Source organism: Phalacrocorax carbo, chromosome 4, assembly GCF_963921805.1.
Source record: "Phalacrocorax carbo chromosome 4, bPhaCar2.1, whole genome shotgun sequence".
Lineage (NCBI taxonomy): Eukaryota > Metazoa > Chordata > Aves > Suliformes > Phalacrocoracidae > Phalacrocorax > Phalacrocorax carbo.
The window spans coordinates 80,043,612-80,069,930 of record NC_087516.1 but is presented as its reverse complement, the minus strand read 5'-3'; the positions used below and the strand labels follow the sequence as shown (position 1 = coordinate 80,069,930).

The 26,319-nt window shown below is 47.3% G+C and overlaps 1 protein-coding gene and 1 long non-coding RNA gene across 3 annotated transcripts in view; one reads left to right on the top strand and one right to left on the bottom strand.

Annotated features, from left to right (window-relative positions):
- The window catches only part of LOC135313185 (uncharacterized), a 93,697-nt gene that overhangs the window by 16,188 nt on the left and 51,190 nt on the right, over positions 1-26,319 (top strand). For both annotated transcript variants that reach the window (XR_010372814.1, XR_010372813.1), the window contains exon 2: positions 934-1,019. This is a non-coding gene — a long non-coding RNA (uncharacterized LOC135313185). The remainder of the gene's footprint in view (positions 1-933; positions 1,020-26,319) is intronic.
- Positions 22,900-26,319, bottom strand: part of LOC104052011 (bifunctional heparan sulfate N-deacetylase/N-sulfotransferase 4) — a 106,707-nt gene continuing 103,287 nt past the window's right edge. The window contains exon 15 of the transcript XR_010372812.1: positions 22,900-23,358. The gene's annotated coding sequence lies outside the window, so the exon portion shown is untranslated. The remainder of the gene's footprint in view (positions 23,359-26,319) is intronic.

The following is a 26,319-nucleotide window of genomic DNA, read 5'->3' as shown; positions in this document are numbered from 1 at the left end:
ACCTGCAGAGGGAAATGCCGACCTCCAAAACGGGGCCTGATTCCAATTTTAAATTAATCGGTGTAAGCGCAAAGTAGCTTCTACAAAATTGGTAGAGACGGGTCAGGGGAAGATCAGGAGGACCCACTCCTGCGGCTTTATGCGACACGATGGGAAGCCGCCGGCGGGAAGAGCCTGCCACCAGGCTCCGGGAGCGGCTCATCAGTATTCTGCTCCTGGCAATGTTCTAAACACCAGCAGATTTCCTAGTTCAGTGACTTCCCGAACCGCTGCTGGAAAGCTCCCAGGAGAAACCCCGGTGTGACCTTGTGCAATCTCTTTTTGCCAGGGAAAATGGTCTGTCAGTCGCCTGTTCTTACGGCGCATCGGTGACAGGCCAGGGATCAAGGCTCGCGCACGCGGGAGTCTGTTGTGAGGCAGCAGATAAGAACGGCTTAAATTTAACTTTTATTTGTGCCTTAAACATTGAATGAACTTTTTTTTTTCCTCTGTATGTTCTTGGAGCAGCGATGCGGTGGAGGGCTGGTGGAGCCAGCCTCTCGCCCCCACGAACCCTAGCTTTTGGTGGCGTGGTTTTATGCTGATCATTTAGGGTATGTGCACCTAAAAGGATATAAGAGTGCTCCTTTCCCTGTCCAGGGGTTCTGCCAGTGCCTATTTAACCTCTCTCCTCCCGCATAAAATACAGCACCCGGGCAGGCTTTGAGCAAATGGAAATCCTGTATTTCCATGCATGTGCCTTGCACATCAGCCAGCCCGTGTGCAGCTAGAAGTACTGGTGAAGAGTGGCTGTTTTCCCAGTTTTTCCTGAAGTGGTCACTATCCTTGGCACCGTAAGGGCTGTGGGGAGAGGAGAGTCCATGCTGCATATTATCCAAGGCTTTTCTTTGGATTGCAGCTCATATCCACAATAATTCTCTGAATTTCTTCCAGATTTTTTTTCCCAAGCCCTTTGAAGCCTTACATCCGTTTTATAGACAAGAAAGCTGCAGCCCAGGGAGCGTCGCTCAACGGTGGAGGTAAGAAAGAAGACCCCAGGGTCTGCTGCCTGTTTCTTCTGTATTCGCCTGGGAAAGGGCAACACCTAAACAAAGGAGCCCAATGCAAAGAGCGTGTTAATAGCTGGGGTTTGTTACCGCTGGGCGTGATCCTCCAAATTAAACCAAGCCCGGGTTTGTGGTAAGGCAGCATTAAACCCGAGGAGACGCTCTGTTACACTAATTGGGATTGCTCAGAAAAGATCAGGAGTTTTCAGATGCAACGCTTTAGGAAATGAGCGCATTGGGCTCGTGAGATGCGATTCCCTGTGCAAATGTTTCGAGGTAAGAGCTGGCTCTTACCCTGGGAAGCACCCTGAGTTATAGATTTATTTATTTACCACAAACCACCAGTGAAACAAGGCAAGATTTTGCTGCTTTATTTGTGGGTAGATAATGAGTATGTAGATACATTTGTAGTCCTCAGGATGTATATTAAGATTCATTAACTATCTTGAAGTTCACCAGTTTAATGCCATATCATCCAGGAATAGCCTTTCGTAAAATAAGGGTCAAGATTTTACGTCCTTCCTACTCGTGGAATTTTTTTAAAGGGCATAAAAATAGCTATCTTCTCTAGCATTGCCCCGGAGAATTGACCTTCCTACTAAGAGAACAATCTTTCAGTAGGAAATGTTTGGGCACATTTTTCCTGCCCTTCGAGTTGATTTTGCTGAGCGCATCTGCGCAGTCTCAAAGCAAGAACAGATTGTTGCTATTAACCTTATGATGAAACTTGATTTTAACATATGTAGAAGTAGTGTATAAATGATTAACAGATGTTATAAGTCTGTAGCGGCTATGCAGCCTGGAGTATATGCATATTCTGGGTGGGCAGTTCCTTTTGAACGGTAGGTATCATGCAGTGCCAGCAATCCTTCAGTCACCTTTTTGACCTTAAAGGACTCTCCAGGCGATTAGTCGTTTAACACTTGTTGATTATATGCTGAATCCTTCTATACCGTGAAGTATAGATAGCGTAGCGGGAGCAAGGCTTGTCTGGTCGTACTGGTTTTGACAGAGAAGAAAGTAAAGGGGGTGAGAGCCGCAGAGGTGCGGATGCAGAGTCCCCTCCTGCACCTCTAAAGGACTCCCTTCGGAGCCGTTCCTCCCTCCGTGTCCGGGCTGCCTCTCCCGGCACCAGGGATCCATTCGGGCTCTTCAGCCTGCATTAAGAGACCAAACACTGCATCCTGCCGGTTTTGCTATCGGCGCCCATTCCTGCTACCGGGAGCTCTGCACGCTGCTGAGAGCACTTACCAGCAGGGAGAGCGGGAGGAGGTGGGGGAAAGGCGTCAGGCAAAAAGACCATTTTGATGTACAAGATAATGACCCCTGCTGAGAGTCCAGTAAGTCCGGAGCGCTGCTTCGAGGGGGAAGGTTTAAAGCAGTGTGGTGATATTAAGGAATGTTTAGCTGAGATGGGACCACCCGTTGCTTGGTGCTCTGTATAGGTGAAAATTGCAAGTCTGACTGGAGTTAGAGGAATAAATGCACTGAAGTTAGCGTATGTCGCTGCGGACTCCTTCCCAGCGCTTGTTCCTCATTGTTTTGGGCCTGAGTTTGTATCATGGTAGTTTCTGGGAAATGAATTTTCTCTGCTGGAAGCGAAGCTCCTTGTTCCTGTACTACTTCCCTGCTGTGGCAGCAATACCTCTTCCCGTGGAAAGCACTCGAGGGGCGCAGACTGTGTGTTCAGGTAGCAAGGCGGTTGGCATACTGAATTAGGACCACAAGACGCTGACTTTCTTGACCTCTAGTGTGACTTTTCCCCTTGTACTGTCCCATTTCCCCACCCACAAAATGGAAATACAGTACTTTTGGCTTCTGCCTGTACTCAGTGGCCATAGATGTCCTCCAAGGTCTTGGGCTTGGGTCTCCTGGCCTGGGGACGCAGCGGGGTGGTAATGGGAGCCGCCAGGTTTAAGCAGATCACTATTATTACCTGATGTTCCTTCCTCTGTGTTTAGGATGGAATTGCTGCTTTGGATAGCCACGGGGACCCCGGTCCTGATACTTATTTTGCAACGATCTTCAGTGGGTTTTTGTGACTTTTATACCTCAGCATATATTGCCTGGCTCAGAGGAGCTGGGCTTGTCGAGGCCTTTGCTTCATCACCCAGTACGTGCTAGTTTGTTGGCTTGCACCTGCTTGCAATTTGTCAAAGTCTCTTTTAAATGAAGGGGAAAGCGTGAAAGGCAGAAGCTGTTTAGCACCTTTGGGATAATCGGAGGTGTGCCAGGCACCTAACGGTAATGTCTGCTTCCCATTGCTCAGTGCGATTTGCAATGCAAACGTACAGCGCGAAGGCAATTTTCTAGGACGAGTTGAAAATGTATGAATTTGCTTCGCGTTTTTTTCAGTCAGAGCAGCAAGTGCAGCGGCCGGACGCAAAACGGGTACATTTCGTATGTATATTTGTTTATTCTGCATATATGAGCTGTCAGTTGAAAAATCATGGAGGCTACCAAGTCCAACATGAGGAGTGCCGAAATTCAGCATTAAGATTGATTGAGCAACTCTAGTTCGGTTTCCTTGCTTACATATATTAGGTTGCAGTTACGTAATTCAAGGTTTTCATTGCGCGCGTTGTGTCCCGGCTTACTCCGTGCTCGGGAGGAAGGGGAGCCCGTGAGCGAGTGTGAATTCGCTCCAGAGGGAGCGATTTCCCCAGAGGCTTCCCTGTGGCGTATGTACGCGAACACGTGACGCTGCACCGCAGCGACCGGAGCATCACGACGGCGTGTGAACTCCCTCGCAAGCGAGGCTCGCTGCCTGCGCTGACTGCTTGCGACAACGGCTGTTATTCATGAGGAACTGATAAGAAATCAAGAGTTGAAACGAGCTGATTCCTTTTGAGTATCAAGTAGGGATTTCGTTTCCCAGGGGACTTTGCTCCGTGGAGCTCACAGCCCAAAACGCACCCGCAGGTTGTGTGAGCAGGGGCACCTTCCCTTTTATCTGAACGAAGAATCGCAAAAGCAATGCGTGGCTTCGGTGTTGGGATGCCTACAGTGGTTTTGTTCAAACACCCCACGGCAACAGCGTTTTGGGCAAACGTCTGATGCGGAAGGTTTCAGTTCCTAATGCTAAAGCCCGCCATTTAGTTATGAGTTATTATTTTGACTATACCCTCCCTGTAAAGCTGGCATTCGCGTTGTTGTCGGTGGCGTTCTGCAAAAATGTTGTATCTATTAAGGATTTTAAGAATTCAGTCTTCTCATTAACGGAGTTACCTGCCTTGGGCGATGGGTTCTGTGACCCTGTTATTTCAGCCCTGTAAAACTCATATCAGAGGCAGCTCGTGCCCCCAGAAATCCTAGGCAGACGTGCAACGAGGGGAAAGAGGGGGCAAAATATGAAGTGGCTTGGGAGTCCGTGGTGGGGCTGGTTTTCTTGTCTTTTTCACAGCGCCTATTCACTAGAACAAACTGCTTCTACAGGGTATCGTGCTCTGCTTGACCTCGTGGCAGCAATAAATCCTTTCCAGCTTTAATTCAATGTCTCGGGCTGCCTGTTGGCACTAAATTACATTAAGGGTGGCCACGAATTACATTGCTGCCGAGGGATGTGGCACCGATATCTATAAAAAAATCAAGCCAGGAGTGCCTGGACCAGTGATCACACACGTGGCAGCCGATAGCAGGAGGATTGCTCTCTTGAAAAGTGAAGCCCGAGTGTGGTATTCATCCGCTGTCCCACTGGTTTGTCCTCAACGTGGGGTGGCTGGGAAATCAAGTTTAGAAATTGTGGTGAAGGAAGGGTTGAAGAAAACTGGTCAGTTTTTATCAGGGAAGGAGCAAATTGCAGGGAGAGAGAGGAAAGCTGGAAGGGGTAGCATTATGTAAAGGGCTGTAATAAGATGGGCAAAAATCAGCTGTTTTCCACGGATGCTGGAGAACAGTGAGGAGTCACGAGCTTAATTTATCGAGAAATTGGGTGGAGTGGAGGGCTAGGAGCCGTGCAGTCCCCCCTCGGAGGTCTTCGGGATGCGGGTGGGCAAAGAGGCAGCTGCCCCTGCCGGCACAGCTCGGCTGCAGCCCCCGTTCCCGTCACCCCAGTGTCCCGGTGGCATCTCAGGGAGGACTTGCTGCGGGGGTAATAGGACAGGGAAGAAGCTGCCTGGGGATGCTGCTAAAAGTCCTTTGTGGAGGGCTTACAAAAAGCAGGACTGGGCTGACATCTGCTAGCGAAAACCACCGCCGTGCAGCTGGTCCGGCCGCCGAGGCCCCTTTCGCTGCTGCGTTTCTGATTCCTTGATCGCGCGTGGGGAGGCTCAGTGACACTTTAATAGTATTTTAGTTCTGCCCTGGATATTGCTTCCGCGTTAAGCTATTTATAATATCGGTATTATTGTTCTCCTCTTTTCCTCTCTAAATTGAGCGGTATCGTCTTTCCCATCTCTGTAGTGCCAAAAACCCGTGCTAGGCAATTCTGGATACGTTAATATGTAAGGGCTGGGATGAAACTGTTACTAGGAGTCCCATATAAAACCAGGAAATTCAATGAATGCAATAAATGCTGCACTCGATAAACCCAGTAAGCTCCACTGTGCTATTTCTACCCACAAATGCTGTACTGGATACGTGCTTGGAGCTCAGCTGGGTTATGCATCACTGGTTAGCCGTGCGGCACGGAGCCCTTCTCTGGTGCGTCCCCTTGCAGGCACGGCTTTGTGCTTCTGCACAGGCTGGGCCTAAATCCTGCCTCCCTCTTGCGTGACACACTGGAAAATTTTATTATTTCTGTATTCTTCACAAGAATGAATAACAGCCTGACCTGTAATTACTTCACTGCCTTGTTTTACTTTGCTGGGTTTTAATGTGAAACCAGTCTACGCTTTCAGCTTCCCGGATTTGCATACTGACGATCTATGGCTGCACGGCAGCGGCTTTCAGGGGGGACGGCAGAGGAGGTTTTGGAGGCTGGGAGAAGGTGAATCCTGTAGTGAAAGTCCATAAACCACCACATTTCACACCTGGAGAATACATGGAGCTTGCCCATAACAAGATTTTAGGTCATAAACTGTACACATGGCTGCTCTCCCCTGCTCCCTTGTAATATATATACATATTAAGTGTATAAATGCCCTCCTTGGTAGCTCTCTGAGAGTCCCCTGGGTACTTTTTACCCCCTCCTCTCAGAGGTCAGCACAGCTGTAAAGACATGTGCTTGTAAGAGGAGAAAGCTAGCTGATAGCACCACCAGAAAGCTTTTGTAATCCTGGGAACACTACCCAGGTAATTAATTCTGAAAGGGGAAAGTTTGTTGTCAGCACTAGGGCTTGTTGGTGGAAAGGTAAGTGCCTTTTTTGGGAGGGCTGGATGGGTTTTTTTGGTTGTTTGGTTTGTTTTTTTTTTAATTTATTGATATGTATAGTGTGGGGAGTGGAGTGCGTGTGTGGAATAATCAGCTCTTATTTGAAAGAGGCGGTTGTTTCTGAAGGATACGGTGGCTAGTTTAGAAAGGGTAAATCTCTTCTTAGAAGTTAAGAGCCTGGATCCGCATATCCAGGGTGCTTACGGGGAAACCGAGGCAGGTTGCCCACCCAAAGGCATAGCAGGGATTAAATCCCTGTTAAACAAGGATACTCTTATGAGGCGCGTTAATAAGAGGGTAGGTTTAAGTCTAGGCGCTTCACGGCTAGGAGCGAGGCTAGTGCGAAACCCTGCGCGTGTGAACGTGGCTGCCGCTGCGCTTGGGCGGCCTTCAGAGTTACTGCTGGCGGCTTCCCCAAGGTACGACCTGCTGCCGGAGGAAGAAGCAATCCCGAGCATCTCGAAGCAACAATGAGAGTGGTGAAATGCATATGTGAATCTGGACCATATGGATTGATTTATATCTGAATACTGGCTTTACGTTAAGCTATCGCTGCTATCAGTTTCCCCCTCCTTTTGGTGAGGAGCTGCGTGCACCCAGAAGTTATAATAGTGCTAAGCTCTAGTGCCAAGGACGTGCCTGCCGTCTGGAGGGGAGGAAGGCTTCGTCGTGTTCGTGCCTTGGTTGCAGCACCAGGATGCTTGGTGAGACCGGAGGAAAATGGTCCAATTCTCCGGTGCCTTTTGCAGCTGCTCTTGCTGCTACAAAATAAATGGGCAAGGTGGCACTGTGGAGCTTCTTACCTTGGATGCCTGGTAGTGTTAGGGAGAGCAGAAGGTATATGTGGCTTTTTAGCTCTGCTTTTCTGCTTTACCTGCTGCTACCTCTCTTACCTTACATGAAATGTGTCTAAAATACTCAGTTCATAAAAAACAAAAACCAAACAAAAAAACCCCAACAAACAAACAAATAAAAAACAGGAAGGAAATGCATTTGAACTTGAATAAATTATAAATTTAGTTAGGAAAGAAAGCACAGTTCTTTGCTGCTGAGGGTATTTAAGCTTTTAAAGGTGGAGACAGAAGAGTAAAGGCCCTTCTGTATAAGAAGATGGCTACCTCATTAGCAAGCTAAGCTAGCTTTTAAAAGATGTAAGCCCAGGCAAGGGGAGCAGAGGAAAAGTCCTCTTCTGAAGGCATTTTTGCCCTCTGTTTTTCCTGACAGTCATGGATAAATTCCTGCTGGTTTCTCATTTCCAATAGAAAAGGGCTCTGGCCAGCCCTGTGGGAGGAGCAGCTTCACCAGAGTTCACGGAGTGGTCCCTTCCTTTCTGCCTACGCCTGCGTGTCCGTGAAGCGGTGGGAGAGATTTCCACCCCCGTCTCGTCGCCACGGCTTTTCTGATGTATTGCGACAAAGCCGTAGCTTCTCTGGTTTGCTGCCGGCATCCTCTCAAGTGATGAGGGTTTAGCTAACTGAATTGTCACCCTGGGGTTTTGAGGAGGCGCAAAGCTCTTCGGTCAGCGTTACGTTCCGAGTTGAATCGCTTGTGCCACGTGGGTAGATAGGTATCATTAGGATAATGATGTTGCTCAGTGGAAGCAATACGGGGTGATGCCTGTAACTGCGTGGATTTTCATGGACTGGTGTTGCGGTTGTGTCTTCTGGGGTGCAGGAGATGAGTGCACCCATTTCCAAGTGTTCTGGTGCGGGCGTAGACTTATATATTTTAAAGAAAAAAAAAATATAATCCAGTGCACATCTGTAGTCACAGATCAGCCAAGTACTTCGGTGTAAACCTGTCAGTATTATTTTGCGAGGAGAGGAGATTTTCCACAGTCGGAGAGAGACTGTATCTCATGCTCCAAACAAAGCTTGCAAAAGAAAAATCTGTTCGATATTCAGTCAGCTAAAATGAGCCATAGTATTTATTCCCAGAGCTGTGTCTTCCCTAAATATTAGATCTCTGTAAGTATCAAAGGTGCTTCCAACCAAAGTACCGTGCCTTCGACATCAATAAAAGACAGGCACCTACGGATAACTCTTCCAAAATGGTTTTATAGCTAGTTAATCAATGTATCACAGCAGACATATTGCCTTTTATTTTCTGTTTATACACCACCCAGGATCCTTGTATATAGTGTTGACGCCAGCACAAGGATACAAGAGCTTAGAGATCAATACGAAACACTTCTTCAGGTATATTGATTACCAGCTGCTAAGAAAGGGATGACAATAAATTTCTGTATATTACCGTTCTGTCTGTGAGCCTGTTCAAAGGAAAGAAATGCCCAGTTTCCCTTTTCTATTTCTCTCTTCTGAGGAGGTGAAAAAAAAAGTAGTAAGAGCTTGGGGATGTGGGGTCATCTTTTATTTTTTTAGAGAGTGGGAGAATCTAACATATTTCTTATTTGGCTCTCTTCTGTCTCGGGAGGAGAGAAGACTCGGGTGACAGCTAAAAGGGAAAGAATGCCAAATCCCCCAAAACCCAAACCTGAAAAGACGACTCCTGAAATCCTTTTATTAATCTAATCAATATTTGTTTTAATATTGAATTATTGAAAAAAAGGAATTGAATTACTTTTCATTGCTATGGAAAGCGGGAGCTGTGTAGCGCAGACTTCTGTAATGCCAGGATCTAACCTTGTTTCTGCAAACACTCGAGGCTTCTATTTGGCACAGATTTCCCCCACTCAAAATGCAGAGGCTCTCGGAGCGCGGGCTCGCCGGGTGTGCTCAGCATATTGCAGAATTAGGCGAGCAGGAAGGCCACCCGCTCAAGGGCACTCGTCTCCGGTTTATCTCCTGAATTACGCTGCAGAAGCTTGAATTGTTTCCATCAGCAAGTGCCTCTCACGTTTCAGAGAAGCTCTGTGGTAAGTGAAGGACACAAATGAAAGAGGTGGAATATTCCGAGCTTGATAACTTTAATAAAACTTAGTTATTATAGTTGATTTCAGGGGGTGTGCGGGGATGGGGTTGACGCCGAAGCGTTGCATTGCTCTGTGCCAACGCAACGTCCTGAAGCCTCGGCGCTGCTCCCGCCCGAGCCAGGCACCAGCCGCTTCTCCCCGCTCTTGGGTGAGGAGTTTGTAGGCGACAGCAGCGATCGGAGCAGCGTGCGAGTGCGGCATCAGGTCCCTTAATGTCTGCACTTGTTCACAGAAGGGAAAGGAAACAAGTCAGGTTACCAAAGGACGTGTGTAAAACAAAGCTTGTTCTTCAGATATGCCCCTTGCTTGTCAGCAAAGAATTACCATATGATCTTTCAAGGTTCAGAGTGTGCCAGAGCATCTCTATAAAACCAGCTACAGTTAATGTTACCCCCTTTTTCTGCTCTTCCAGTGCATGTGTTGGAAACTGAAAATGATCCAATGATGGATATATATATATATGGAGGTCATAATATGATTATTCTGTTAATGTTTTCTTAGCCATTTTGATCAGTTGAGCTTTTGTTTGTTTGTTTTTGTTTTAAATAACTGCTTTGGCAGATGAAACGAAACCTTGACTTTGTCTTATCCTTCAAATTGCCTGTGCTGCCTGGGGTGCACAAGCAGGCCGGTCCAAGCGTCCCCAAATTAACAACCCAAGTTCTGGAAATCAGGCGCTCTTTGGAAAAGAGATCTCTCTTGGATGCGAGTTTGGTCTTTGCCTGACAAAACAGAGTTCACGTCTGGGGGTCATAGCTCTGCAGCAACACAAAGAGTAAGTCAGGCTAGGGAGGAGATGAAGCCTGGAGAAGAAAGCGACTTGCCTAGCGAGGTCTTGGGAAGGAACGAGCCGGAGCTTTGTGCCCGGGTTCCTAGTTCCCCGTGAAATACTGCCTGTCACTGAAAAGCTCCCGATGGAAACACGTATGGCTGTGCGGCTGTTCGCCGAGTTACACCTGCTTAAGTTTTTGCCCCTACGGAGAAAATTATGCTTAGAAAAATAACTGTGTCTATGACAAGTTAGTGAGCTTCACGGCATCGTCCCCTGGCAAGGGGACATCTCTGAGCCAGCGTGTGTTTCTGGCTGGAGCGAGCCACATTAATCATCTAAGGAAGCAGCCGTACGGACAATACCTTTCAAGGGTGTTGCGGCAATGACCTTAAATTTCCCTTTACAGTCCTGCGCTCCTGGCTGGACCTGCCGCCGGCGCTCAGCCGGAGCACCCCTGCCCTGGCACCCCTCTGCCCCCCATCAAATCCTCTGTGCCTCCGGGTCCGGCTGGGGCCCGCTGGCATCGCCGTGGCGCCGTGGTCAGGTAACGGGCTGGTGACGGCTCTAAGGTGGCGTCAGAAGTGGCTGCATCCCTGCCGGGGGCAGGGCTGTGCTGGGGGACGGGAGGGCTTCGGTGCTGCCGTGAGCGGGAAGGCGTCGGTTAAAAAAAAACCACAATCTACTGGGTTAATAAAAGAGGTTTTTACATTTCCATAGGCTGTGGGTAGAGGCTGCCAGTGGTGTTTTCTGGGAGTCTCTAATAACAATCCTGTCTATCAAGCGCATGATCTTCTAATACCTGGTGAAATCACCTCATTTTGGTTTTTACATGCGTACATTGAAAACGGTGAGGCATTAGGAGGATTTTGGAAATCTGAGTGAATGAGAGGCTGCTGGGGAAGCTGAAGAATCTCTTTGTTTGACCGAGTCGAACTTCGGGATTAAAAGAAAAAGCTGGAACCAGCCGGGGGTGAGGAAGTGCGCTCCATCTGTCAAAATCATCGCCCTTGCAGAGGATAATCTGCAATCAACCAAAACTTAAAAAGCCTTCCCCAAACCGGCTTTATCCTTCAAAACGGAGGTACTGGTGAATCCCTTCTGTGGCCTTCGTGAGCACCTGCAGGTCTGTGGGTTACCCCCCGGGTAAAAACCCTTTCGGCATGTGCTCCGTGCAGCCTGCCTGGAGGTTGTGTGTTTTTCTTGTACCCACTTTTAAAAAATATGCATTATTCCCTCCCCTCATAAATATCACGTGCCGTAATCTTACTTTGAGCGATGCTAGCGACTGTCTCTGAAGTGAGCAGCTACGTGTGTAGCAAGGGAGGCAGAGGGGATGAGGTGTTGGGGTACAGGGGGCCCAGCCGGCTCGGGGACCTTCCCTCTTCTGCAGATCCTGGAGAGGTCTGCCTGTGGGAAGCGGTTCATGCTGGGGACAGGGCTTGGGAAAAATCAGGGTGCTCTTTTTTGGATCCTGTGGAAATTTGCTGAGAGGTTTCACGCCCCCGAGATATACCCATCCTCTGCAAAAAAAAGCTCCGAATAATGCTTTGTGTTCATTTTAATCCCCCCACCCTTACTTTTTTTCATACTATAAATACAAAAGAAAAAGGGTGGCTGCTTTTTCACACTGTAGGTGAGGTAGGATGAATCAGCACAGACCCCCAGGCTGTTGAGCCGGGGACGGTGAGCCCTGCGCCGTGTCCCAGGCACTTGGCAATCGTCCCATCGGCGTACCCTGACTCCACGGGCAGGCGTCCAATTCATCATAGTCTAATCACACCAGGACAAGGGTCTCGCCGCTCAAATAACAGTGAGGCAATGCTGTGCTGGTGGTGTAAATTATGCAGCCCAATCTCGGGAAGGCTGCGGGAAGACACTTCATCAAAATGCCATTACACGGCGCGCACAACTTGCTGCTGCTGGTGGCTGGGCAGGCAGGTAGCTGCAGACTCTGTTTAATGACAAATTTAATGATAGACTCCTGAAGAATTACTGTTGATTACTCTTCTCATATTCATCTCAACCTTTCTCCCTGCGGACACAGAGCCGGGCACACAGCAACCCTGTTTTAAATCACCCTCCAGCCCTGTGTGAAACAACTCCGAGCGCCAGCTGGAAATAGCCAGGTGTGGCTTTAAATTAAAAAAGAAAAAAGAAGAGAAAATGCATGTCTATTAAAGAGCCAGATCGCCTCTCAGGAGAAGGGGTTGCACGTGGGGAGCTAGAGGGGGCTAGGGATGCCTGGTGGGTGCGGAGGCGACCATCCCTTTGGGGTCTGGGGGGAAGGAGGGCCGGTGCTGTGTCCCTGGCTGCCCTGCCGAGGGGCATCCCTGGGAAATCCCTGCTCTCCTGGGATGGCAGCCTCGGCACGGCAGAGAGGGGCCATGAGGGTGCCCAGTAACTGATTTAAGACCCTTCTGCCAAAAAAAAAAAACCCGCAACAAAAGTTAGAGCTCAGGCACAAAAATGTATCTGCAAATTCATGAGTGTAGAGTTTCCTATTACTTCATGTCCCAATTTCTCCACTTCCCAGGCAGTGCCTCGAATCGTCTATGCAGAAACCGGGCTCTTGCTTGCACCGTCCCTGCCTAGGCCTTCATCCCATACAGGGGGAATGGAGGAGGGTGGGATCACTGGCTCAGGGGACTCTGGGCTGCTGCATGGGCTTTTGGAAATGCGTAATGGAAAAACACCTATACGCACATGTGTATGATAATGATGTCCAGAGCATCACGTCCGTGAGAGGAAGGAGAATTTGAGGCGTTGCATTTTAAGTGACAACATGGCTATTAAAAATTAAAGCTTTGTTTAACCCCATAGAATGACCAACATTTTTTCCCTCGTGGGAGAATCCTCCTCACACATCTGCACGAAGTAACTCTTGTTGCTTTGCCCTCTGCGCGAGGGGCAGCTTTTCGTGGGACATCAACAGCAATCCAGCTTAAGCCTTAACCTCCCCTACTCCCCTCAAAAAAAAAGGATAAGAAATGTATATAATTTCATTAAGACGGTTCGGTCTCAACAGGAGCCCGGCCCACAGCGCAGCCCACTTGAAATTACATCCTCTCCCATCACAGAGTCCTCCTTGAAACGTTATCGTCACCGTTCCCGGGGCAAAGCGTGGCTCTTTCACGGCCCCTTTGTATCCCCCAATCCGACCGCCTCAGCTACTCAAAATAAACCGTCTGTGTTATCAAGGAATAAAAGCAGCTGAAGTAACCTGGGAGATGTTTCTACCTAGAAAAGCATAAATTCAGAAATGTATTCATATTTTTGTTACGATCCGTTTTGGACCACGTGTTCAGTCACGTGTAGGAGGCGGGGGCAGGGCGGGATGGGAGGCTTTCACGGGGAGGTCCCACCCGGGGCCTGAGAGGGAAGGCTTGGGCCAGAAGTGGTGTTGGGGCGGGTCGGATCCTGCCTCGGGAAGGTCCTTCTGACTCAAAGCGAACTCTGGATGAGGTCGGGGAGCCTGTGTTTCACTGAGTCCGCCGGGCCCGTCACGCAGGGTGACTGGGTGGCTAGAGGTGGATGCGTTCAGGCAAAGTTATGCTACTTTCCTTCAGGTATCTAATACTGATACCTTGCAGTTATTATTAAGACACAATTAGGAATGTAGATTTCAAAATAATGTCATCAGTGCTGCCAGGGTTGGGGTTTTTTTTTGGGGGGGGTTGCTTTTTGTAGTTTTGTTCGGTTTTGGGTTTGGTTTTCTTTAATTTTTTTTTGAGGAACAGGCTTTTGCTGTGATGTTGTTTTATGGAGTTTTTTGCTTCTTTTGCCTTTTTTTTCTAAATGATTTACAAACGTCTCTGTCATCGTTTCATTCCTTCTGAAAAAGCCTTGTTTTTTGAAGAAGCTGCAGCATGTCAGATTAAAGTGCAAATACCCACTTCAAGGCTCTAACAAGTTCTGTGCCACTAAGAGCCTTTGATTTCTGCATTTAATTATGTCTCATTGGATTATAATAATCCTATTCTTCCTTGTTTCTTGAACTCGGTTTTCCATGCTTGTCTTTCACTTAATTAAAAGTGCCTCCTTTGCTGCTAGGCTGGTAGTGGAATTAAGGCTGACACATCGGGGAACTTTGCATCTGGAGGAATCTTATTTTTAACCTCTCAAACTCAGCACCTACGGGGCTGCTGGCGGGTGAACTTTTATTCTAATATTGTGAAATCTGACAAGAGAACAGTCCCATCTGCGTTGCCGAAAGGTTGGATGAGGGTCCCCGGAGAGCTGTCCCAGATGGTGCCCGCCTTCCAAAGTGAATCGAAATCCACAGCGCTGTACAGCGTTCGGTTGGGTTTTCTCTTTAGACTTGTCTACCCCAGGGCTCAGAAAGCGAGGGGGAGTTGGCACCGACCAGTGAGACCCAAAGCCTGGCAGGGTGCTGGGGTAGCGGAGCCTGGACCTCCCGGTTACCCCTGCTGGGGAAGCTGGTGGTGGTATGACCGGTCTTCGCCGGTCACGGTCCCCGTTGCGGGGTGGGCGGCTGACCCCTGGCCAGACCGTGGGACCGTAGCCACCTCCGCAGGGCTCTGCGCCAGCTGAGGACTCAAGTTCTCCTCTGGCAGAGCCTCTTAACATATAGGTTATTGCAAGTGTACTAATCTTAAGCCTTGTTTCCTCATTTTCTTCTGTAAATGTAAATCCCATCTATTTCATATTGCATGCTTATAAAGATAGCGGCCGGTAAAGGCGTACAATAGTATGGATGCGGTGAAAACATCTTGAAAGTTGACTACTCACAACACGTCATGAGGCATGGATGATCTTCAGGTTCGGGGGGTTTTTTTTACAGCCCTTGGTCTGCTTCAGACGTGTCTCTCTCAAACGACAGTGGTTGAACTTCTCAGATGTGACCAGCAGGTTTTTAGGTACCTCAAGGCAAACCGGCTTTTCACAAGTTTGCCGTGCCTGCAGCTGCTCACACACGCACACACACACACACACACGCACACACACAGGCACACGCACACACAAAGGGCTGTCTTGGGTTTTGGCTCCCTATTTTTGTTTTCTGGGAACAAAGATACATGTGTTTATCCCAGTTACTCTTCCCTTGAGTAAAGAAATACTCATCACAAGTCTAAAGAAGTGAAAAGTTATTCTGGAAATCTGCAGTTAAACATTTGCAAGGTATTCAGAGGTGCAGAGAACGAAGTTGTGGAATGCCGTGCTAATTTCTAGCTAAATTCCAGCTAAATTAATCTTTGGGCAAGTGTAAGAACAGCTGTGTCCAAACCAGCGTTGTATTATGGAGCGGTCTCTGTGCCAGGGTGGGAGGAACAGAGAGTGCCTGGTAGTCCCGTTTGGTACGAGCCGTGCTGCATAAAGTCTGCACGATGCTACGAAACCTGTGGCATTAAATGCAGACTAAGTTGGTAGAGTTACCTGATCTGTGTGTCTCATAAATGTGCCGTTTCCAGTGGTTTTGTCCAGCCAATGTTCATTGTACGTGAGCGCATGGGAAAAAGCCCGCAAATTTAAGAGAGAGATTTCATTTAGTTATTTCACACACGCATACTGAAACGTTTAGAATGCTGTCTTCAGGAAAATAATAGCTAATACAGAGAAATAAGTAGTTCAGGTCAAGTACTCTCAAAACTTGTTGTCAGAGCTCGATGCTAGGTAGCGTTGTAGTGCGTTAAGTTAACGATATGATTAAAACGTGGTTCTTGCCTTACCCACCAACACGAAATGCTACGAGGAGACAAAGCAAAGAAAATGTGCTTTTGCCATTATATAGATCATTACATTTTGAGTTGGCAGCTGCTTTGGGGCACAATATCTGACTTGGAGGTCTGTGTTATTCATATCTAACTTATCTGGTAACTTTCAGCTGAGGCAATTGAGAAAAGTCTTCAAAATTCTCCAAGTACATGCTGTTATTTTCATTTCTAATCACCTTATTTCAGTTTTATGCCATTCAGCAGAGTGGATTTTCCTGTGTGGTGTATGACTTGAGACCCCTTGAGTCATCCTGGCTTCTTGGGATCAGCCAGAGGATTTCAGGGTGTTACGCTTCTTACTCCTGAAGCGGTGATTTGGGATTTTTGAGATTAATGCCACTTCTATTCTTTGATCCCTATTTTCTCGTTCCCGTGGTGCCAGTGCCAGAAGTGCAGATCTGGCCGTGGTCCTCCTCTGCCCCAGCTGTTCCCGCAGGCACACAGCTGGGTTTTCAAGAGGCTCCTCCGAGTTTTTGGGAGCCTCCTCCAGAGCGTTTCCAGCCCGGTCCGAGGGCCGCACTGCAGGGATCCGATCGTTCTGCTGGCTGTCATCGTTGCTCTGGCAGCTAAGGGAAAGCGTTTAAACCCTGCCACTGTAATAGGATTATGCTTTTAGACCCGAAACGATTCCAGCTTCAGAGAAGCATTTTTGAAACTGGATTTGGATTCCCACGGGTTTTGACTACTCTGGGAAGCTGGTGAGTGATGGCGCGATTCACCGAGCCAGTTACAGCGAGGCACGCGTAGCGTAGGGCTCACACTGGAAGGAGTAGACCTTGCTGGAGAAATCCAGCTTTGGCTTTCCCAGGAAGTCTACACCCAACAAAAACCCTCTTGCAAGCCGTCAGATGGGTCAGGACCTCCAGGGTCGTCCCTTGTCCCCGGCTCCGCGGGTGACGCACGAGGTGGACCCCAGGAGCTCCCGCAGCAGTGGAAAACCTTGCTGAAACTCTGCCCAGCTGATTTCCTTCCAGCAGGCTGGCTCACGTCTGAAGCCAGCCCCTTCCTCCAACACTGCTAAAGCGTTTAATAATATGGAGCATTTAAACGTGGCAATTGCTCCTCTGATCTAGTCCCTGTAAAAGTACCTCTTAAGGCAGGACATCTAATTTTTCTGCCGCTAAATTCCCTTTGCTGAGGACTCGTACTTCATGGTGCCACCAATTTTCTCCTGCTCGCACTTGCTGAAGTAATACATTGCGCTCGCCTCAAATTAGACACCAGCTTAACCCTGTAACAAAGGTCACAAAGCCTGGTCGCTGTGAGGGTAGATCTAAATATGTTTTTTTATTTGGGAAATGCCACACGTATCGGGTCGGTCAGCTGGCTTTGACACGGCAGTTGCGGGGCTTGGTTCTCCTGAGATGCTTTGCTAAGAGTCAAGACTTTCTCTTTACCATAGGCAAAATCCTCTCTCCAAGAGGCACTTTCTGTCTCCGGATGAGCGAGTCATTTCCTATTCGTTACGGTTTTCAGTTCGTTGCGGTCTCCTCGTCATCAACGCATCTCTAACTACCGGGACGTTATTAGCAATGCGCAAAGGAGGTGCCGAGCCCCAGCTGGACCCGCTAGCTTTCCTCCTCAGGCGTGAGGAGATGTTCTCCTGCAGCCCTCAGCCTCTGCCGAGGGGGGAGAGGGCACAGAGTCCGGACGCACGAAACCGTAGCGTTTTCCTTTGCCCTTTTATTACGCAGAAGGAGGATGGGTATCTGCCCCAGGATTCAACTTTGTCTTTTATTGGAAAAACTATGAAGGAATAAATTATTAAGATAATTAATCAACAGCTGGCAAATGAAAGAAGCAGCCAAAATGAAATGGAATTGTCGGTGGACACGCGAGTCATCTTAATTTGGCTCTAAGCTTTGTAATTGAAGGTGCAGGAGTGCAAAACTTATCATTGGAAGAAAACCAGAAAATGGATGTACTTAAGGTTGGGCATTTATGAAAGTAGTTTTATTGCACATTACCAAATTTTATAACGTCTTCCTTGTGTCACTGTTAAGTGTCCAGAATTCTTCTTGTTTAATGAGTAAAATAAAAACGCATTTAATGTACCAGGATTAAATAGGTCCATGGGAAAGGCAGGTCTGCAAAGGGTATTTCTGCTTTAGTACTCAGTATTCTGGCAAATTCTTATGGAAGACACGGAAATAGAGAGCAGAGAGCGAGCTGTTGGTAAATGCTTCGCCTCAGCCTCCTCAGCGCTTAGTGCTCCAGGGCAGCCTTTCTGAAGGAGAACAAAAATTAATTTCTCATTTACAAAGGAGCAGGCTAATGACTGCCGTGAAAACAGCACGGCCAGGTCCGCGTGCAGGTGCATCGGCAATCGGCTGCAGAGAGAAGGGTGATAAATTTCACAGCGTGTAGTTTTCTGACAGCTTCTGGTAGCTCGAGTTTTCAGGCGAGTCAGAGCTGTAAAGCCAGTGAGGTCTTTGTGTAAATTTTATAAACGCAGCTGACATTTCCAGGAAGACACACAATTATCTTCTTTAAGGATTTCCCTTTAGAATAAGCGATTTTTCCCCCCCCCCTCTGATTTACAATATCACCCTCAGAGCATTTTTCTGATTCCTGCTTCTGATCTAACCTCATTTATCGACTCAACCCGCAAAACCCACCAGTGATGCCGGAGCAGAGAACCGGCCACAGCAGCTCTGGGCTTGGCAGGGGTGTCCTCTGGGCCAGCCCGCGGCGGGAACGCGGTCGTTTCGGGGTTCAAAGAGCGTGCGTAGCTTTCTCTCGCCGTTCGCAGCAGGAGGGTGGGGTCACCCCCGATCCTCTTTTTTTCCTGTGGGATCACTGCATGGCCACCGCACGCCTCTCCTGCGGGGCCGGAGTGGGTGTGGTTGTGTGTTAGGGCATGCTCCTGTGATTTTTATTTGGACACTTTCTCTTGTTTCACGTTTCACCTCGTTGCCTGATTAGCAGTTGGCTCCGTTCTGTGAACGTGCTAAGATTTAAGTAAAAGTACTTGGGGTTTATGAAACCATAGACCTATTCTGGGGAAAGAAAAAAAATAAAAAAAATCTGCAGCACTACAGAAACGGTGATTTAGGATCCGCACTAAAACCTTCAGCTGCCGAGCAGGCGCCTGTGGTCGTAAAAATTCTCAGTTATACAGATGTTTTCCACGCCAGAGCAAAAACGCTGTTGCAAGATGTCACCGATATAAAACACGTCTGTCAAAATCCTGTGTCTCGGCTTGTCCCACGTGGTGGTGGGGGGGGGGGGGGAAATTGCTGCTCGTGAAATGTGGTTTAGAAAGACCGTGCCGAGATGGTCTGTGTTGTAGCACTGACGCTATGGCTTCCTACAGTGATCCAGGCAGGCCTTGAAATATTTCTTCTTCAGCCAGATCTTCTAACACGGAGGGAAAGAAGAGAGGCGGCTTCCTGTGCACCTGACCTTTGGAAAATGAGTTTTAGTGTTGCGCTAAGGTGCTTGTCCGTTCTGATTGTCCCGGCTGCTTCGGATCGCCTCCCTGTATCTTCCTGAGCTGGCAGTGTTTTTTATCTTGAGGTATTGGATCATATCTTTTAAGAAGATTGAAGGGAATTAAGTCTCCAGGCTCAACTCTCTCTTCTTCCAAGCAGCTGACAAATTTCACTATGTTCTCTGTGGCAGCTACTGGAAATGGCTGAAGCCTGCAGAGGATGAACTGGGATCCATAAAAATGTTCTTCCTCCTTAAGATGACAATTTATAATTTAACTGCAGCTTTAACGATGGCAGATTTACACGTGGTGCCACCCAACTCTGCCTGGCTCTGTAACTGAGCAGCTCCCCGGAACCGGTGCCGGGCATCTGAGCAACGGAAAAGCGTGGAAATAAGGCAGAAAAGCTAGCGACATCAAAGCAAGCCTCAGCGTGCTCCTAGTACACGTTGTCCTAATGAACTAGGATATTTAAAAGTAATTAAAGGGAGTATGGTTTAGGAAATGAAAAATGATGCTTACTTGAGAGATTTGTGGTGGTTTTTTTTTTCCTCTGTGAAAGCTAGGAGCAGAAGAAATTAGTACAGAAAGAAATTCAGCTGGTATTGAAATTTACAGTGAAATAATAGATCTTGATGATGAGAAGTAGCCCCGGGGAAGGTGGGTAGGTAGGAAGAGATGGAGGGGAAGCAGGCTACAGTACAGCAAGGAAGAAGGCCTTTTAGGAGGAGAGAAAACAACAAATATCTAAGAGAGAAAACTTTCTCCTTCAATAAAAAATTCATGAGCCCTGTACATCCGCATAATAAAGACATATAAGTGAAGACTATTTCAATACATATTTTTCTTTTCCTGTATAACAAGCCCTTGCTTCGCTTCATGTAAGGTTTTATTGCCAGGTGCAGATAACAAAGACACAGGCTGCCAAATATAGCCAGGGCACTCAGTGTAGGACCTCTTGCACCACGAGCCTGGGGTGCGCCGTTTCAGACGTGCCTGGGGCTGCTGGAGGGCACGGGTTCCCCGCCTGGCGATGAACCCGAGCCGTAGCGAGCTCGGCTGTGGACCTCGACCTGAACGTCTCTCCAGCTACGTAGTGCACGGGGAACGCCATAGCGATAAAACCGCTGGGTTGCTTCAGTCCCGAGTCACGATGGGGTACCTGAAAGGTGATGGTTTTGCTTCTTTTTTAAAAAAAAAAACAAAAAACAAAAAACAAAAAACCAGATTGCGTATGAAATTTTAAATGCTTCACATTGCAGAACAATTTTTCTTTGCTAACATGGTGTGATTACACAAAGCTCTGCAGGAGGATGTGCTGTAACGACAGCGTCATTAAATAACATTTTCCGTTGGTGGGTTTATTCTCTCCTTCGTGAGAATATGTAATTGTCATTGATGCTAACGGGAATTGTGCGTCTTCGGAGGGCACGCAGATTAACACTGAGATGATTCCCTGGCCAAGATAAACACAGCGAAAGAAGAAAAAAATATTAAAGGAAAAATCTGTAAATAAATATCTGCCTCACAGTAAGTTCTGTGAAAACTCATCCCCTCGTATATCGAGCTCTTTCTCGTCGTTCAGATCATACTGTGAAGGGAAGTTAAATTACCCAACAGGGAGTGTGTCTGACAGATAAGTCCCGCAAGACAGCAGAGCCCACACCAGAGTTAGAGGAGCAGCGAGTACAAAGTCAGCTGAATGGCGTGCAATTATCTCCCAAATTATAAAGCACGTTTTCCCAACCCCTATAGCATTTTATGGAATTGCAAGTTAGATTGAGGAATCCCACTCCACCCGCTGCTGCCCTTCTGCAAATAACCTCTGAAAAAACCACCAGGATGATTCCAACTACCAGCTCGTAAAGCTCGTTGACCTTCGGCGATGAAAACGGATTTGTGTGCTAACATGTCGCATTCCTATTCCCAAAGAAATAAGAGGACTATAAAACCAGCCCGCGTTTGGTTAGAGTTAGCAGTGTCAGGACAAACGGCTTTGTAAACCCAAAGTGGCAGATACGGGTTTATTTAGATATTTTAAATGTTTTTCTCCCCACTCAACAGCTGCAGCTGACGGAAATGCAAATATCAATCTGGTTTCCCTAGGAAGTCTTTAATTCTTCATGAATGGAAATGTGAGTATAAATTACATGTAGAATTCGTTTCCGTAATTCTATAAATCAATTTCTAACTGGAATTTGGGTATTTACACGCATTAAAAAGCGGTCGTCCTCTCCTCTCTGCATGGAGAAAAAGCCTATTCACAAACGGACGAGCTCAGAAGCTTATTTAGTGCCTCCAGGTTGCCAGTGGTGTGGGAGGGAATAGTCCCGCACCTAGAAGGGAAAACGCAGGCCTTAAGGAACTGAATAGCAGCGGTACGTTTTTGGAAGAACTCCGCCAGCCTTTTACTAAGTAGGACTCAGGCAGGAAACTCGGCCGAGCCTGGAAAGATTTCTGTTCTGGGCAAAAGCCGTTCCGGTTCGTCGGTGGGTTTCATCCCACCGCTTCCTTTCCCACCCAGGGAATACGAAGGAAATGCAAGAGGTGGCCAAGGACGGACAGAGGGACAGGAGAAAAGTGGCTTTTTTTTTTTTTCCCCACTAATCTCTTCCTTTAGGTGTATAAAGGCATCCGGGATCCGAAGCAGCAGACAGGCAAATGTCTGTGAGGGCTTTTAAAAGCGCCTGCCTGACTCAACACCTGATAACAAATAATTAGGATAAAGCCCATGGCTTGTTAGTTTCTAAGGGCCTACAAGGGGTTTGTTCGTGTGGGGTTTTGTGTGTGTGTGTGTGTTTGTTTTAAAAACAGAATTCAAGTCCTAAAATATTTTGAAAGTTTTACCTACCATGTCTCCCTTGTCTGAAAGCTTCAAGGAGATCCGGAAAGAAGCCAAAACTGGTGTTAAGGGGTCTGTAACGTCATTCCTAATTTGCTTAACGATAAAAGCTCTAGTGAGGTGTAACTGGCTATTCTGTAAGGTTTGTACTTAAGAATCCTTGACTCCATTATGATTTAACGTCATTCTGACATAGATCTGTAAAACAAATGAATATTTTATAACAAAAAGTAGAAGCATTACGATATTGGGGGGGGGGAATCAGTATCTCGTAGTTCTGAGCGCACGGTTTGAGCCACCTTCAAGGCAATTTGCATCAGCTGCAGTCGGGTCCTTTTAAGGCTCCTCAAACAGAGCGGAGGAGAAGCCTGGAGTGATAATTAGAGAAAGAGCTTCGGCGGGGCTGTCCGAGTATCCGCACGTCTCACTGTGCGCAGGCAGGTAATACGTGTGAAAGGCAGGCCCCTAAATGCACGTTATGCAGCGTAACAGACACGTAGGTGTCAGGCTTGCCTGAATCGATGCTCCCTGCCCGGGAGGAGGAGGAGGAGGAGGGGGAGGGAGGCAGGGGGTGAGGTCGATGGCGCTGCCGGCGCGGGTGCAGCCGGTGCCGTAAATCCCGTGGCAGCGTCGGGGCCGCTGTGTCGAGGGCAGGTGAGAGCCTCGAGCAGTTGCTGAGGCAGAAGCAGCTGAATCAGTGCACGACTTGAGATACATGGCAGAGGTTACTGAAGAGCAGATTTTGGTTCAGAAAATGGGGAAGAGGGTTTAAGGAAAGACGAAAAGCGCTCTCTGTAATACACCATCAGAAGTGTTTATTCTGCGGCAGTGAGAAGAACCAATAATAAGGTGTGTGCACATCAATTATTTAAAACAATTCCAGCAAATACAGACTTTGACCTCCCTCACCACCCCCCCAACAAAAATACTTCGAGTGATCAAAATTTATTTTGATTTTTGTTTTTTTTTCTTCAACACCAAGTATTTGTTCGGCTGCATTTGCTGTCGTCGCGTAGGAGGGGAAAGAAAAAAGAACAAAAATAAGAGCTTGGGCAAGACGGCGAAGTTTTTCCTCGGCTCTGTTAAGAGCATGTCTTTTGTTTTGAAATACTACAGAAATTCTCATAAGTCTTATAAAAGTTATCCAGTCACTGGAGCACTGAACACTGCAGAATCTGTGTCGCTTGCAAATCCTTATTTATTTTTGGTAGCTTTTCTAGATAGGATAGTGATGGAGGAATTGAATCCATAGACAGGTCCACACCTTTGCAGTCACGCTAAAAGGATGAACTGGCAGGGAAAAAGAGAAAATAAAGACAATGTAAGAAATGTTGTCTGGCAGGGCAATTCCCACCCCAAGAAATCCACTTAAATTAGAAAAAAAGCGTCTGAAGCGACAGTCCCCGGCAGATTTATGCAGAAGTGGGTGAACTCATATAATGATGGACAGACTAACAGTTAAAGCTGCGTTTCGCGGTCTGGTATCGGTGGGGACCAAGGTAGGGAGGTGACCGTACGAGACGTCAGCTGTCTGAGCAAGAGAGTAACTACTGGAGAGAGAGAGATGGCACTGCAATCCGAGAGCTAGAACAGCAAAGCTAAACTGCGTGTGCAAAGAGAGCTGCTCCTGACACCAGCGGCCAACTTAATCTTACTTAACTACAATAAAATTAGACACTTAGTCTCTGCTGATTTATATACCTGCGTTGTACCTGTTTTACACAGCTGTCACACGCTCGCACACATATTATAAACATCAATTTTAAACCCATTATAAACATAATTTGCTACTGAAGGAAACTAAATGACTAGTTTGGGCTTGATGTCTAACTTGAAGGTGGCCCAGCCTAGGGGAAATGAGCGCCCTGCACCCAATCCATTCTCGGCCGACCGTTCTGGAGATGAATAATGTTCCCCCCATCTCGCAGGCTCAGCCCTTCATGTGCTTTTCAGATTCACTGCGCTGGCTCAAAAGTTACACACGAATGGGAAGGAAAAGGAGGAAGGGGAAGGAAGAGGAGAAAATACTCAGCTTCTGCTTTTGTATTCAGGGCATGTCCCCGCTGCCTTATTATCACATCAGAGAGCCTGGGCCCATCAGCGCTTTCATTACACAACACTTTCCTCCCCCAAGAATTTATAATTCTGCCGTCTTAATGTGTTTTGGGGACACTCGGCAGTCTGATTCTCTATCAGAGAGAAAATTTGTTTTATTAGAAAACATCTATGAGCAGTTAATCCGGCAACTTTATTTTAGACCTTGAGAGGTCAATGCATAATTTAGAAGGTTTTGGATTCCGTTCTCATTGCTTCTCACTCAAAGACAACCTCGATTATACGGGCTCGGTTTTCTGAGGGCCAAAGTCCTGCTTTAATCATCAAATAATGCTGCCGTGGACCCCGACGCCTGTGGCTGGCCCGTAGGGTTGTCTGTCTCTCGCAGCCAGCGAGGCGAGAGGATGGGGTGGAGAGGGACCCGCCTGGTACGGTGAGACCCGAAGTTGTGCAGCCCCGCGGGGTGCTGGGGGTGGGGGGCGCTTGCAGCGCCAGCCGCGGCAGAGCGCTGACTGAGAGAGGCGGGGGACAGAAATCACCGCCCGGTGACAGAAATCAAACTGGTGATGGATTTCCAGCAGAGATACGGCCCCGTGATGCTTGAACCACGGAGACTGTGCCTTAGGAAACCGGCTCCTGGGCACCAACTGGGGTCTGCTGGAAGTAATGAGAAGACTCCCACTGGTCAACACGGGCAGTGGATCGGGTCCTCGGTGTGGCAGGGCTCCTTCAAGCCACTGCGGGAATCTGTATTTCCAGGGGAATGGGAGCAACTGCAGCCGCAGCCCTCCAGTGTGTAAAACTCCTATTGATTTACAGCCTGCACCGCGTGGAGGTATTGTGGAGATGAATCCTGTAGCTTATGAATAGGAAAGAAGGGCCAGCATTATCTTTCCCGGTTACATTCCCCCTTGCCACGAATAAATGTTTCGTTTTTATTGCATTTGTTTTGCTGGTCTTTAAGAATCCCCACAATTACGTGGTCGGCGATATGAAAAGCATAAAAGAAATAGAGATCATTTACAGCTGGTTCACAAAGGCTCCTCTATAATACAGCGGTCCAGAAGAATTCGGTGTTGATGGGTCCTGTTACAAGTGGAAGGAACGAAACTTTGAAATAGTGTTATTTCATCTGTATATGACACATAATGAAGTCAATTCAAATGTCAGTTTTCAATGGAACACGAGATCTCTCGGAAATGTGATGCTCATTCAAACTTAAAAAAATAACAATGAGGTATAACAATATCCAGCGTGTTTTAAGGACATGATGCTATTACAGAGCTGAGAGTTGGAAAGACTTAATTCTTTTTCTTTTTTCTAAATGAAAAGCTAGGCACAGGAAATAATTTTCCAGATTTTACACTGTTTGTCTCATTCCTTGAGAAACTCCTGAAACCACTGTCATGTTTGTTTAGCTTTTAATCAGGAAGTTACGAAGTCATCTTTTAATTAATGATGAGCCAATTCTAATGCATTTTAACAGCTAAAATTTTATCAAATGGTTGATTTAGATATTCTTCTCTGGCCAAGCCTTACTTATCCAAAACTCTCATCAGACTGGTCATCTTTGGCATTATCAGTGCTAAAAGTTAAAAGAGTGTGAATTTGCAGCTAAGTATGTAACTGACTCGCCCACCCCCCCAAAAAAAAAAAAAGCCAAAAAATCCCATCCGAGGTTCCTTTTATTTGGCATTTAGTTTGCCCTAGCTCATTTTGAAAAGTCCTCCTGGTCACATGTAAGAACTAGAAAAATCACTTTGAAAAAATCAAAACAAAATCAAATCCTTCTCTCGGACCCTCCCAGCTCCCTCTTATCTGCAACAGCTATAGCTGTGCGATAAAATACCATCTCCTTTTCAGCTCACATAATTTTAGACCTATACAGCTGAGCTCTTCCTCTGAACGAGTTGTCTATTGTCCTTTTACAATCAATAGAGAGGAAGAGGCGAGATTAATCTCACTCATTTAAGAAGCCCGCTTTGTGATGAGATGAATGGTGTCCTAGAAGCGCTATTTCCCTTCATCACCTATAAAATAAAGTAGATGTCTCACTTATGTGAGATGAATCCCATTTCAATATTTAAAAGCAAGCACGAGACCGGGCAACGCTGGTCTTTCGGGCTTTCCTGTATGCTCGTGTGCGTCCTTGTGCGAGCAGGCCAGCGCAGCTCTGGTGGGCTGGGGCACGTCGTG